Raw genomic sequence first — 12,876 nt, 5'->3', positions numbered from 1 at the left:
ACTGTCAATGCTCTAACAATCAGCGAATTCTTACATGAAAGGTTCAAGGCCCTGTGATTGCGAAGTCTTATTTCTGTACTGCGATATAGCGACTGAAGGAAATGAATAATGCATACTGTGAAAATAAAGGTTGCCTTGCCGATATTACAAGAACAGTGATATGGTCTGCATTCTATATCTCTGCGCTTCAAAATGTCTAACGTATACACTTTCAAAAATTCCCACATTGATTTACGACAGCTGAAGATGACAGAATAATTTCTAGCCCCATAACTAACTCTTCGAAAGAAAAGTTTTAGTTTTGTCACGACGTTTGTGTGTTTGTTTGTTTGTTTACAATTTCTGATGGAATTTATCGATACATTTTGAGAAATATTGATGGTAATATCTAGTGGTTTGTTTCAGTTTAAGTAGTTCGACTGGGGCCTTTCAATAGATAAATGGCTAATGATGACAAGAAAATGACGGTCTACTACAGACCCACCATAAGTATGGTAAGGTTGTGAGAGAAATACAGACGAGGAATCTCAGACGCCCTCTACGACATTATGACACTTTTTGAATTTGAAACTTGTATTTTTGTTTGTGCAGTTACTACTCAGTTTAAGCTAGCTTACTGGGTGTTTTTCAGAATATTTATCATTCTAAAAACACTAGAATTGAATAAAAGTGTCAAAATGTTACTCTATGCAACATCCCCGTGATGGACTTCAAAGTTTAGAACTCCGCCGAGAAAAAAAGGTCGTACACTGCTCACACTTGTCGGCCATATTTTGTATCCTTTACTTCGAAAATCTAACAAAGAGCAAGTTGACCTGGAGATTAGAACCGTCGGATCCGGAACGCACCCTGATACAAAAGGAAAAGCTGCCTGTACAGCTCAAGGGCACCTATGTCCTAATTTCGAAAGGCCCATTGCTCACTTGAAACAGAGATGGCGCTTTAGAGAGGCATGCGTCACTGCCGTACCTTCCCAACATGTCATGAAGTACCCGTCGACTGTATTTTTGTAAAACAAGGAAGGACTGGAAGGTAATGTAGCGTTCGAAGGAACTGTTCTTGTGCCCGAAACCAAAGAACAATGCAAAGGTATCTGTCATTTTCAACTTGATGGACATAGCGATTTGGTTAAAAAATCGCGAACCTAAGTTTTCCAACATTGGACTCAGTACGTAATATAACAAGACTGTCGTCGTGATATGAAGCGGGAATATTATGCATACGTTTCAGTTATATATCAAGTCACCTGTAGCATTAGTGCAACCATTTCTTATGGCGCCACCACTGCTTTGAGTGTAGATTGAAATGACGTTTATCTTGGATTGTCGTACGTTGCTCGCTGCAACGGTGTTTCAACGGTCATCAGGGGTCATTGAAGATAATAAGTGTTTTCGAGGAAGGCCAATTCAACAGATGTTCCAGAAAAGAGCGCCGGCTTCCGACAGACATTTGATCTTTCATTATCATCTTCTGCAGCATACTGAAGGCTAGGAGAAGATATTTTTGCCAGACGATCGGGGGTTTGACTGCTTCTGTCGGCCTCATATGCTTCTGTAACAAGATGTATTGCATGCTTCCGAAATATAAACAATCATGTCTTCCTAAATGAACACAAGGATATTGACGATGCAACACATAGTTATTCAAAATATGGCCATTTTATTATATTCTTGAATCTTCAAAGAGCTTTTAGACGTCTAAAACTAAAATGCCCAAATCAGTCAGGGAAAATGGGTTATGGCTGGTGGTGCAGATGGGGAGGGGGTAGCGTGGAATGGTAGCGTGGAATGGAAGAGGCAGCATTTTGAAAGTCGTCAAAAACTGGAGAATTTCGTTAACTTTGTAATTAAAGAGGGCTTATAACAATCACACCGTCTTCAGCTTTACAAAGCGTCTTTTTTTACTTTTGGCTTTTTTAATCCAAAATTTTCCTAAAGTACTCATATGTATTTGAAGAGACAAAGTCGCTGCTTTGCGCTTTTAACTCCTTTCTACGCCTGCATGATATATCTCCCTAAATCACCGACGAATTCATTAAACTTATGGCAAATGGCGTTTGTCAAAATCATATGGTGTCAAACAAATCAACGCCCTCCCATGACCATAATGAAGTAGTGGTTTGTAAGAGCTGTGGTTCGGCAACTGGAAAAAATGTTTCTGGCGGATATCATTATCTGTTCTGCCCGTGATCGAGATCGAATGTTATTTTCACTAGCAGATTTTCAATCAATTTAAATGCTAAATTTAAAAAAATAAAAAAGGATGAGGCGCAAAGACAGCGAGTGTGTCCCTTTAATGTCTACACTGGTACCGTCCCGGAAGTTTAACGTTGTGAAATAACGAATAAAACACACCTCAATGTCTTGGTCTGAAAACTAAGATGGTATTTTACGTGAATGATATTGCACAATGTCGGAATACTAATGTGGAAAAATAATACTTTGATATCGTTGTTGGAGCAGTTAGGAAGCAACAGAGTTACTGTATTAAAAATGGATCACGGTTTCACGTCACGAAATTTGAACAAGCACTAGCATCGGCTTGCGTTCCACTCTTAGACTAGCTAGGATGTACACAGGGCTTCATGACGACACAATCGATGGCTGATATCTTTTGTTGTTACATTGACACGATGGAAGAATTCTTCTCTCTTGTTTACTTCTTGTCGAACATATTCGAATAGAGGTAATTGAATATTCTGAAGACCTTCACGGTAAAGTAGTCGGTTGTCTTTCTTGAACGCTTACCGAAGCGTATGGCCGGGTTGATGGGTCTTCGCCCTGTGAGTCAAAGGCCAAAAGGGAACTGTTAGTAGCAGAAAACATTCGTGTAATCGCAAAGAATATACAGAACTGTGCACATCGTGTTTAGAACACCAGAGATATCTTATTTTGAATCTGAATGGAAGGTATAGTTGAAAATTAAAAAGTGGTTATGGTAAATTGCAATAAAGTATATAGACGAATAGAAAAGCGAAAGTGCAAATGTTGTTTTGGGAAGTGAGAGAACCAAAAGATATTGCAATGGCATACAGAAACAAAGCAAGCTGAAACTAACGGTAGACCCTAAGATCTGTTTTCACGCGGGAATGGGGCCTCCCAAGTTGAAAACATCTAACCAATTATGCTCCAAAAATAGACCCGTCGCTGAGGGATTTTAGAGACGAAATCAGACCAACAGTTTGAGGACTTCAACGAGCCCTGAGAAACCAGACTCAAGAAAAAGTTCATGGCCCGGTGTAATTCCTGATCATCAACCTTACAAAGTACTAGGAGTTGAATGACGTCATGCATGTCACGATCAGGGGGGCGAGAGTCTTGACAAAGTCGGGAAATATCTTCAGGTCATTAACCATTATTCTTTTGTGTGTGACGGTTTTTTTCTAAAACATTTTGACATTTCCTATTATATCGTCCTGTGTTTAGTTTTTTTTGTGAAAAGTCGACGAATATTTAGGTTTGTCTCGCGGGAGTGACCAACTCGCGGGCGAAACATACCCTACGCCTTTCTATGCCATGGGAGTAGCCCAAACAGACATGTTGTGTCGGGCCCAAAGGTGCGACTACATCACGAAGCAGTAGTTATTAACATTTACATTGAAAGAAACATACGATCGCCTTCGACCTCCGTCATCCGTCAAGTGTTATCAATTGGTGATCGTTTCTATACATAAATATTAACCAATGGAGGCAGTTACCTTTGTGATCAACCCTACTTTAAAAATACACAGGACGTGAAGGGTATGACTGTTCATCCTCACCCATAATCTCGTCCGAATGCTGGTCCGAGTCTACCACCTGTCATTTTGATCTATCTGTCGTGTCGTACCTCACATTCTCCCCTGATACTGTCCGTTCGTCTTCCCCCAGATCGTCACCTGACAGAAACGTCATCACAAGTGCTCTTGCCAAAGGTTGTGAGTTCGACACTTTGGCCAACAGATCCTATATGAAAGCCCAAATGATATACCCGTCTCCGCTCAGCCCAAATGTCTGGCAATATGCTGCGGCTCAAAAGGTTATATGTGATTGGCAGATTGTCATAATTTACAGCACCTCAAAGAGTCTGAAACTTGGCTATTCTCTACCTGATTGGCTGTTTGTAGATGATTAAATAAGAACAATGAGTCTCAGCCAACCGATTGGCTTAAAGCTTCTGAGGCGCTGCACAAATGTCGGCTAACTCTCACTCTATTGAGCTCCGTAAGGTGTGTATCGCGGTCAAACCCTTGGAAATGTTACTGTGAATATCACTGAACCTTTGTAGGATAGTGTAACCGCTCTGTTTGTTAGTTTGTTCATCCGCTAGGATAAAATCCACACTGAAAAGGCAATATTTATCATCGAGCCACGTATATTAATAATCGTTGACATTTAAAGCAAAACTCTTCTTCTACTGTCTCTGATTAGACTGAGTCTCTGCTGTATATCATGTGCTACATATGCCGATAGTGACGATGACCTGCATCGACTTGATTCCCTAGACGTACCGAACCCGCAGTGAGTACTAAAGCCAACGCATCATTAATTTGAAAACCGAGACTAAATTCTTTAAATACTAATTTGTTGTACAAGCAAAAGTTTTGTAATATGACGGCGTTGCGACAAGGAGTTTTTTTTCGGAATAGATTTCACAGTACCCACTGGCCAGAGATTAACGCCCTCCGGTTGCAAAGCTCGATTTCAGCTGATCCCGAATCCGAAGCAAATCCGATCAAATCAAACTGTATGAACTTCAACGATTCTCGGCTGGCCCTGGGCTCGATGGAAATCCCGACCACACGTAATCATCACCGTCGTAATGAATATTTCATCGCTACATTATGCGATTAGACGGAATATCGTGGATGTCACTGAAAAGACGTTTCATCCGTCGACAGTGCAAAGCCTTTCCTTATACGCGTGCGCGAAAAAAAAAAGGGTATTCCACGCCAGAACCACCTTGCGGGAATATGGAAGGATAGCTGACAAAGTAAAATCCCGAGTTTAAAATTTGATAGAATCTGTGATTACTTCATCCCGTGCTGGGGTGAAATGAAAGTAACTTACGAGAATACGAGAAGCACATACATGATTTGAAATGAAAGTAGAAGATGTAGATATATCGAACAGATATGAAATGCAAACCATATACTAAATATTTAACGTTAACACAGTGCCTTTACAAAAGAAACAGTTAAACTTAATGTTTTTATACCGATATGTGTTCATAAACAGATCTAGAGACACGACAGTTTTGAACAATAAAGGGATTTTAAGAATAACACTGTTCAAATCAACTTGTCTTCACTGCGTTACCTCTGTTTGATAATCATCATTTCTTTGTGTCAGGGGAAGGAGTTGTGCTAGATTGAACTCCATCTCGACGAATTTGAAGCGCGGCGGGAGGGAGTTGTCAAAGGTTCGATAAAAATAAGGACAGTCTTGTCGTGAGATTCGCTGTTTTTGCAATTTTTTGTCAATGTGGCGAGAACTGTTCATCATTAGAATCACAAAGAAGCTCTCATCGCAATTGAAATACGTTGTTGTAGATACCAGCAGGTGGTGACCCGTCAACGCTTTGTAAATGGCAAGGCAGGAGAACTACCGTGCGTGTTCTTGACTTCCTATATAACCCAACAAGAGAGGTCTACTGTGAGTTTGTCAGTGCTGCCTTATAGCCGTGAAGAAGTCAAATAGCATTGCTCAGTGTCGGAGTTAACTGCGAAAAAATCACGATACACGTTCATAGCACTTTACATTTTGTCTGTTTCGTGTAAAAACGCCCTGTACAACAATGAGAGTGATACATTTTGACACGTTAATCACGACTTGCATAACGTTAACTTCTTACTTACAAAAGAAGTTTCTAAAAATATGGAGTTATAAAGAGATTTTTTCAATGCAGACTTCACAAAATAAACTGCTGCTGGGGTGCAGTGTTTGACTGTCCTACTCGTGTTTGGCGTGGTTTCGATCACATTTGAGCATGCTGATGATGAAAAAACTCTGTATCTCTCACAGAACCAAAAAACCACCTTGGAGAGTTGTACTTATAACTTCGGACAGACTTTCATCGTGAGGAAAAAATAAAACAAATTATAGTCGGCAGGCCCTGGGTTGCATGGATTTGTCAGAGAGAAAGGCCGAAGCAAAAAACATTCACAAGTTAAATTGACTTAGTAGATTCTGTAACTTACGCGGTGGTGAGATTTCACGGATGGTACTCTTGGACGGTTCCGCTTCTTCGGTGTGTGTCGTGGCCGTGGCACAGAGCTGTCTTAGGTAAAGCGGAAGAAACTGCATGCGGCACGCTCCTATGTTACCCTGCACCGTCCGGGTTAGGAGTGCTACCGTTAGCACCGAAACACATAGGCATGTTACCAAGTACGTTGATTTCATCTAAAACGAAACAGAACAACATGGAAAAATGACTTCGGTTATAGCCATGAACTTACTGGAGTGTAAATGACCGAATTGGAGAAATTTGTCACTTATATGTACACCGACCTTTTTTTGTCAAGCAACAAGTGGCAAAACGAGCTGGTGCCGATAGCTTCACCAAAATGAGCGCGTTGTCCGGCTTTTATACCAAATAAAAATTATTTATTAATTTTTGAAAATATAGGTAATCTCCTTGGAATCTTCTCATTACGTCATTCGATGGGGATAGACCTCCCACACCTTAAGTTTTCCCACTTACAGTAATCAAGTCTCGGAACTTAACAGTTTGAATATGGTGTTTAACAGTTTCATTGGAGTTGCACCCGCATCGCTCTGCCCGGTGGTTGGATCGACCTCCCCCTCGTTTCGCGTCGCATTGATCGGTTATCGTGGCAAGGGTCTGACTTCTCATCGGTGAACAGGGCAGTCTTCAGCAATATTCTCGGGGAATACAATTTGCACAAATCAAACAACCGCAACGAAGTGTTGTCAGACCTACTGTTCACAGCGTCGGTCAGCGGCAACTGGTTCAGACCATATACGCCACATTGAGAATCGATGCATTGCCGCAGATGACGACAGTAAGTCCATGTGAATGGTTCATTACCAACATTACGAAAGATTTTGATCGGTCAAAGAAATCGGCAATATGGCATGATGAATGATGAGTTACAGCAAGATACATTTGGCGAACATAAGAAGATATGTAATTACTTTTTGTATATTGAAGGACCCAACTGCATCCCGTTCTTCTAGAGAAGTGGCGTGGATTTTGATTATCGTACAATGTCGTTTCATGGGCTGATACTGAAAGGATGGGAAATGGTCCATGATGATCGCCGTCAAGTTCAGAAAGGAGCGAAAACAACAGTTCAATAAAATAACATAAATCGGTGCACGGATCTCTGACCATAGTAATTATCGCATTCTCCCAACACCAACCTGTAATCCGACATTTTTTTCCACCTTTACGAAATCAAAACTTGGAAGAGGGCGGCAAACGTTTGAAGACGATGGTCTAAGTGCCCGAATGACGAATGACTGAAACGTACTGCTAATCAAGAGATATTCACGAACTTATATCGCTGCGTTGTTATCAAACACACTCAAATAAATGCATAAACTACATTTTACCTTTCCGTGTTTGAGACAACGTTTAACAAGGAGAGGCTCCTTTGAGACACGGATTTCCTAGGTGATGATCTATGGGAAGGAAATGACTGTCTGCTATTCACATTGACATTATTCGAAATTTAAAAGGACGACGCATTGGCGAACTTACAGGTACATCAACTGCATGCACTAAAATTCTCTGGAGACAAGGACGTTAAACTATGAATGTGATTAGCTGTGGCTGTTGGACATGAAACTATATGTATGCCGTTTTCATCTTAAGGAACATGTGAAACACAAGTCAAAAGAAACGCCTTGGTCCGTCTTCGTGATGTCATGAAAGATGTTCATCAGATTCTACCAATGCACGTCTTGAGGTGTAAGTCAATGATAACATGCTGGCCTTTGTAGTAAAGTAATCGACTTCAATGTAAATTTTGATTCATTTCACAGCTGCGATTGATTAATTTTATGTTGAGGTTGACAATTTGCTAATACGATGTACATGTACTTTACTCAAATATTGTAATGAACACCTGCATTTGCTTATTACTTATCTAACCGTATCTTATATCACGAGCGTCACCACAGGAAAGCAATAATGTCCGATTTCAAATGATACTCAAATAAAGAAAAATAAGTTCTAAAGATCCAATCTTTCACTCGTACCTGTCTCTTTCTACTTTTTTGACTAACAGTTACTATTTAAATGTTATTGAAGGTGTTAAAGTTTTAAATTGAAATTCCTGCCAATCTCTGTGGAAACTCTATAAGGAGTGTCGCATCTTTCAAATGTAACTTGCTGAGAGAGCACTTTGAGAATTCACAGTTCACATACTGGGTATCAATTACATATTTAATAATTGATTTTCCCGAAACAAGATTCTGAACGCCTTATTAGACTTTCATTCTAAACTAATCATAGCCCACAAGCTTAGAAAGACAAAGAAAATAGAAACATAAGACTTTCTTGTTCTGAAAAGCGGTCCCCATGGCAATGGCAAAGCGATGTTGACATTTAAAACGACTTGAAATATATTTTATTGCCTCTAAATTGTAAAAATATAGTGTTAAGTCATAAGCGTCTATACTAAACTTAAAAAGGGTGTCTAAATGTTCCGAACAGTTTTTCCTATTAAAGGGGCACTCCCACTTAGTAAGATTTTTAAAACACATTTTTTTAATGCCAACGGTCGATATTTGACGTGGCGACTGCGCGCGGATCGCGAGATATCGATAAAAACTTGTCATTTCCCGAGCGTATTTTTCACATCCCGAAGTTTTACGATCGTTTCTGATTTTGACCCGAAATCCCCCGAAGGTTTGTTGTTGTGCTGATTGACCATATTCTAGGGAGTCTACAATAAGTTCGAAGGACGCAACTTATTTACTTCCCACTGCAAAGATTTTACAGCATTATTGCCATTACCTCCGGTAAGTTTTGTAAAACTTCTCCTTAGTTTTTGTCGTTTTCATTATTCTAAATCAGTTGTTCTATATTTTTAACCAATACCACATAAACATCAGTTTTTACGTGTCAAATATTAGCCGCCTCCGATGACTACATTTTGTCGTCTGCCACACAGTACGCCGCGCGCGTGGTATGCGTCTATGCATACCACTCGGCGGCCGCTATGTATCAACCGCACGTAACTGTGCTAGTCACCTATGCGAATTCTTGTGGAATCAAACTTTGTTTTCCGTTTTTTCTCAGAGTCAGTAAGACTAGGCTTTCCTCCAGGGGGCATGACCGATCACCGACGCGAGTGGTACTGTGGCATACAGCAGCGTAAGCGTAGACTCGTACTCCATAGCTTAGTTGACAATGGCCCCAGTGCCGAACGTTCGATGTTCGGAAGCTGAATTTAGGTGGGCCACCGGAATTCAAACTTTTACTTTTTTGAGGACATGTTTTATCGATATCTCGCGATGCACGCGCAGTCGCCACGTCAAATATCGACCGTTGGCATTAAAAAAATGTCCTTTAAAAATGTTAGCAAGTGGGAGTGCCACTTTAAAGTGCATAAGCTATGAAAGAAGCTATAGCTGGGTTTGCAATGTGAACGCGAAGACCTGAATGAAAATGTGCTACTTTTTACACAATCCTGTGAAATTCACTATTCAGCGTCTGTCTACCTGTCAATTATAACTTAAAAACTTTAATACGCCGTAAATGAACATTGGCATAGAAGAGCATGATAGCAACCGTAAAAAGACCATCTATAATCATAGTGTTACCGTAACTAAAATGTACTGAACAATAGATAAAAAGTACCTCCTTCATAAAGAAATATTCAATGTCCGTACCCTACAAAGCCTCGTGGGAGGAATGGTAAAAGTGTAAAACGCCGCATAATAGAACTGTTTGTGTAGGTGCGCCAAGTTTTCCTCGGTTACATCACTTTTAGGTTAGATTTTTCGACCAGAGGATGATGAAATTTGACATATATGCTGCGCATGCTCATTTATACGTAGTAACAAACATTGTAAGACAATCACTTGGGAACATTTATTAGGAATGGTACAGTTTTACACCAATTCAGTTTCCATTAGTTTTACAGCATGTAAAAACCTGAGGATACAGTTTTAATTCTGTAGAAACAATTTTTTTAGAGTTTGATATATGTTTTTAAAGTACAAACACATTACCTCGTCATCTTTATGCCAAAATAAGCAAGCTTTCAGCGAGTAAAACTGCAAAATTAGGCAGCTTGAATAAATGTTTTTCAACCATAGCCAAAACCTCAGTTGCTGAGCCTCTAAGATATGTGTTAGATGAAAGAAACACATTACAAACAGTGTGCAGTCGGTCAGTTGAGTTCTGATAATAATTCGCAAATGTTTGTGAATGACTTCTTGTGTTTCGGTGGTGGTTGATAGGTTTGCCATCTTAACACAAATAGTGTTTTTTTATCTGGAACGACTGAATAAAGAGTTGCAGTACTCAATTGCACAAAGGTTAATTTGAGAGAAAATAGAAAGAGATGACCATGTCCAATGATTAGTACATCGTTGAGGTTTGAAACATCAAATAGAAAAAACGGGTCGCACAGCTTTATTGCAAGGCAAAAATCAGGGAAAGTGTCGACAACTCTTTGACGGAAAAGGGGATAGGCGTATCGATGACGCCATCGTTTTTTCTGCAATCCTCTGCGGGGTCATTGTTTATAGAACATTACCCGTGTACGAACCATCAGATAATTTGAGGAGTGATAGTAATGTATGCAAATATTTTAACTTTCAACACGAAGAAATTAATTTTTTGTTGAAGGGGCATGCATACACCCCTCCCTACTCTTTGTAACCTTACAGTTATATGAACATTACTGAAAACTAGCAATTATAACTGCTTTACTCGGAGGATTTTCATTCTCTCGGTATTTCTCCCCATTTCGATAACCCCTCCCTACGTTGAAAACTCAACGTCTAATTTCATTTCTATGCTTCGCCATTTGTCGTCTTTTCAAAGAATCTCATTGTCCTGGTGCCATATCTACCTACCCATCGACCAGTCTAACCTTCCTACTGCGAAGTTGTCTTCTGACTATTTTGACCGCACTCTGTTCCACTAATAAATCACCCTGGTTTCCTGTCAGCCTGTCGTTTGTGACTGTCTGTCAATCTGTATGTCTGTCTGTCTGCCTGCCTGCCTGTATATTATCTGTCGTCTCACTTGCTTGTGAGTGTGGTTTACCTATTACGTTCCTCTCACGCACTGTTCAATGTTATGGCACGGTGAGAAAATGACTAATTCCCCAAATATGGCAAATACAACCATTTGCAGTAATAGAGCGCGAAGCCACTGCAGTGAACTGCAATAAAACTGCTTCACTAATTAGTTTCAGCTGTAGCCGTGGCCACTTTGGTGTTGAACAAGGCTACTTGATAAAGACCAAAAAGTCTGCTTGTACAAAGGCAAAACTAGCTCTGTCTGAGGCTCGAGTTATAAATGAGAGTTTACGATTGGCACCCTGTGTTCAAGATTAAGATACAATGTAACATTACCATGCACTTGTCCATGTACAAAACTTTTTTATTTTAACTTCCCCAGACAAACTGTCTGCATGGGACATACAATGTTGTCGACTTTGCCAGCTGGCTACAGCTGAAACTAATTAGTGTGAGCAGTTTTATTGCAGTTCACTGCAGTGGCTTTGCGCTCTATACTGAAAAGGGTAGTAGTTGTTGCATCATATTATCAAAGTTCGATAAATATATCCATGCAATCTGCGTCTTATACCGCCAAAATCGCGTGAAATCTATTGAACCCTTTAAGTGCTGTAATTTTTCCCACCAAAATTTTAGTGCAACATTTCACAAATCTTTATGAACTTTTCTCTAATTTTTTTGATAATTTTGGACCACATGATCATCACATTTCATTGGCTAAAGCTTTTTATCAAAATTTTGCAAAAGTCTGAAAAATATTTACTGCGGTATATTTAATAAAGGCAACAAAAATTGACTTTGGCGCTCAAAGGGTTAATGCGTTCGAGTACGTATCGTTCCACGGCAGGGTTTTTCATGAAACACAAAAGTTTTAAGGTGTTAACATGAAAACTAAAGAGCATAGTTGCGAATCGCTGTGCTTCGATTTAATTAGAAGATGTATAACAACACTCTTACACTGATCACAACAAAGTAGAGCACTTGATCGTACTTTCTTCAAACAGCGAAGAAGATGGTAAATGAATGTGCAGCCCTAAAAAGAGCTGTGTTCATGTAAACGTAGATGGAAAAAAGTAGCAGGTAAAGTGATTCATTCGATCAATAGACTGGTGAGATAAGAAGACGCTCTCTTAAGTTTAAGGTGATAGAACATACATGTAATTTCTTTCAAAACCTTTGTATAATTCGTGTTCTTTTGCATGAGAATAGAGACCCAAAGGTTGTTTTGACTGTGGAATGATTTCGTCCAAAGGTGTAACTACTAGGAGAAAGTCCATGATTGAAAAAAATGTGACAGGTTTTACGTTGAAACGAAATTGACACTTACCTTCAACGTAACGACTTCACTTTTTCCCCAGATCGGGCCGAGATATTTCACGCAGTGTGCTCAGGATAAACGTAACGACTGGGAACTGAATCCAACGAGGACTGCGCATTGAATTCAAAATAATACATTTTGTTGAGCACTCATCAACTTTTCATAAACGGGAAATTATTCATGAACAGATTAAAAGGGATTTGTCAGAGCGAAGATTATAAGCTGTGTCATGAAAAATTATTTTCGAGCGGCGGGGAACAGACATCGGAAACTTCAGCCGATCAACTTTTTATGACATGACTTAATATGTCCATTTCAAAGCCCTCGACGCGCCAAGAAATCAGAACCCAATCT

General features: G+C 39.8%; 1 long non-coding RNA gene across 1 annotated transcript; it reads right to left on the bottom strand.

Annotated features, from left to right (window-relative positions):
* Positions 1–1,634: 1,634 nt before the first annotated feature.
* Positions 1,635–12,645, bottom strand: LOC139148711 (uncharacterized). The gene is made up of 3 exons (XR_011555979.1): positions 12,532–12,645; positions 6,179–6,380; positions 1,635–2,780 (listed from the first exon to the last, which is right to left on the bottom strand). It is a non-coding gene; the product is annotated as an uncharacterized lncRNA (long non-coding RNA).
* Positions 12,646–12,876: the final 231 nt, after the last annotated feature.

This window comes from Ptychodera flava, chromosome 13 (assembly GCF_041260155.1).
Source record: "Ptychodera flava strain L36383 chromosome 13, AS_Pfla_20210202, whole genome shotgun sequence".
NCBI classification, from domain to species: domain Eukaryota; kingdom Metazoa; phylum Hemichordata; class Enteropneusta; family Ptychoderidae; genus Ptychodera; species Ptychodera flava.
Note: the sequence above shows the minus strand (reverse complement) of the source record. Positions and strands in the feature narration are given on the sequence as shown.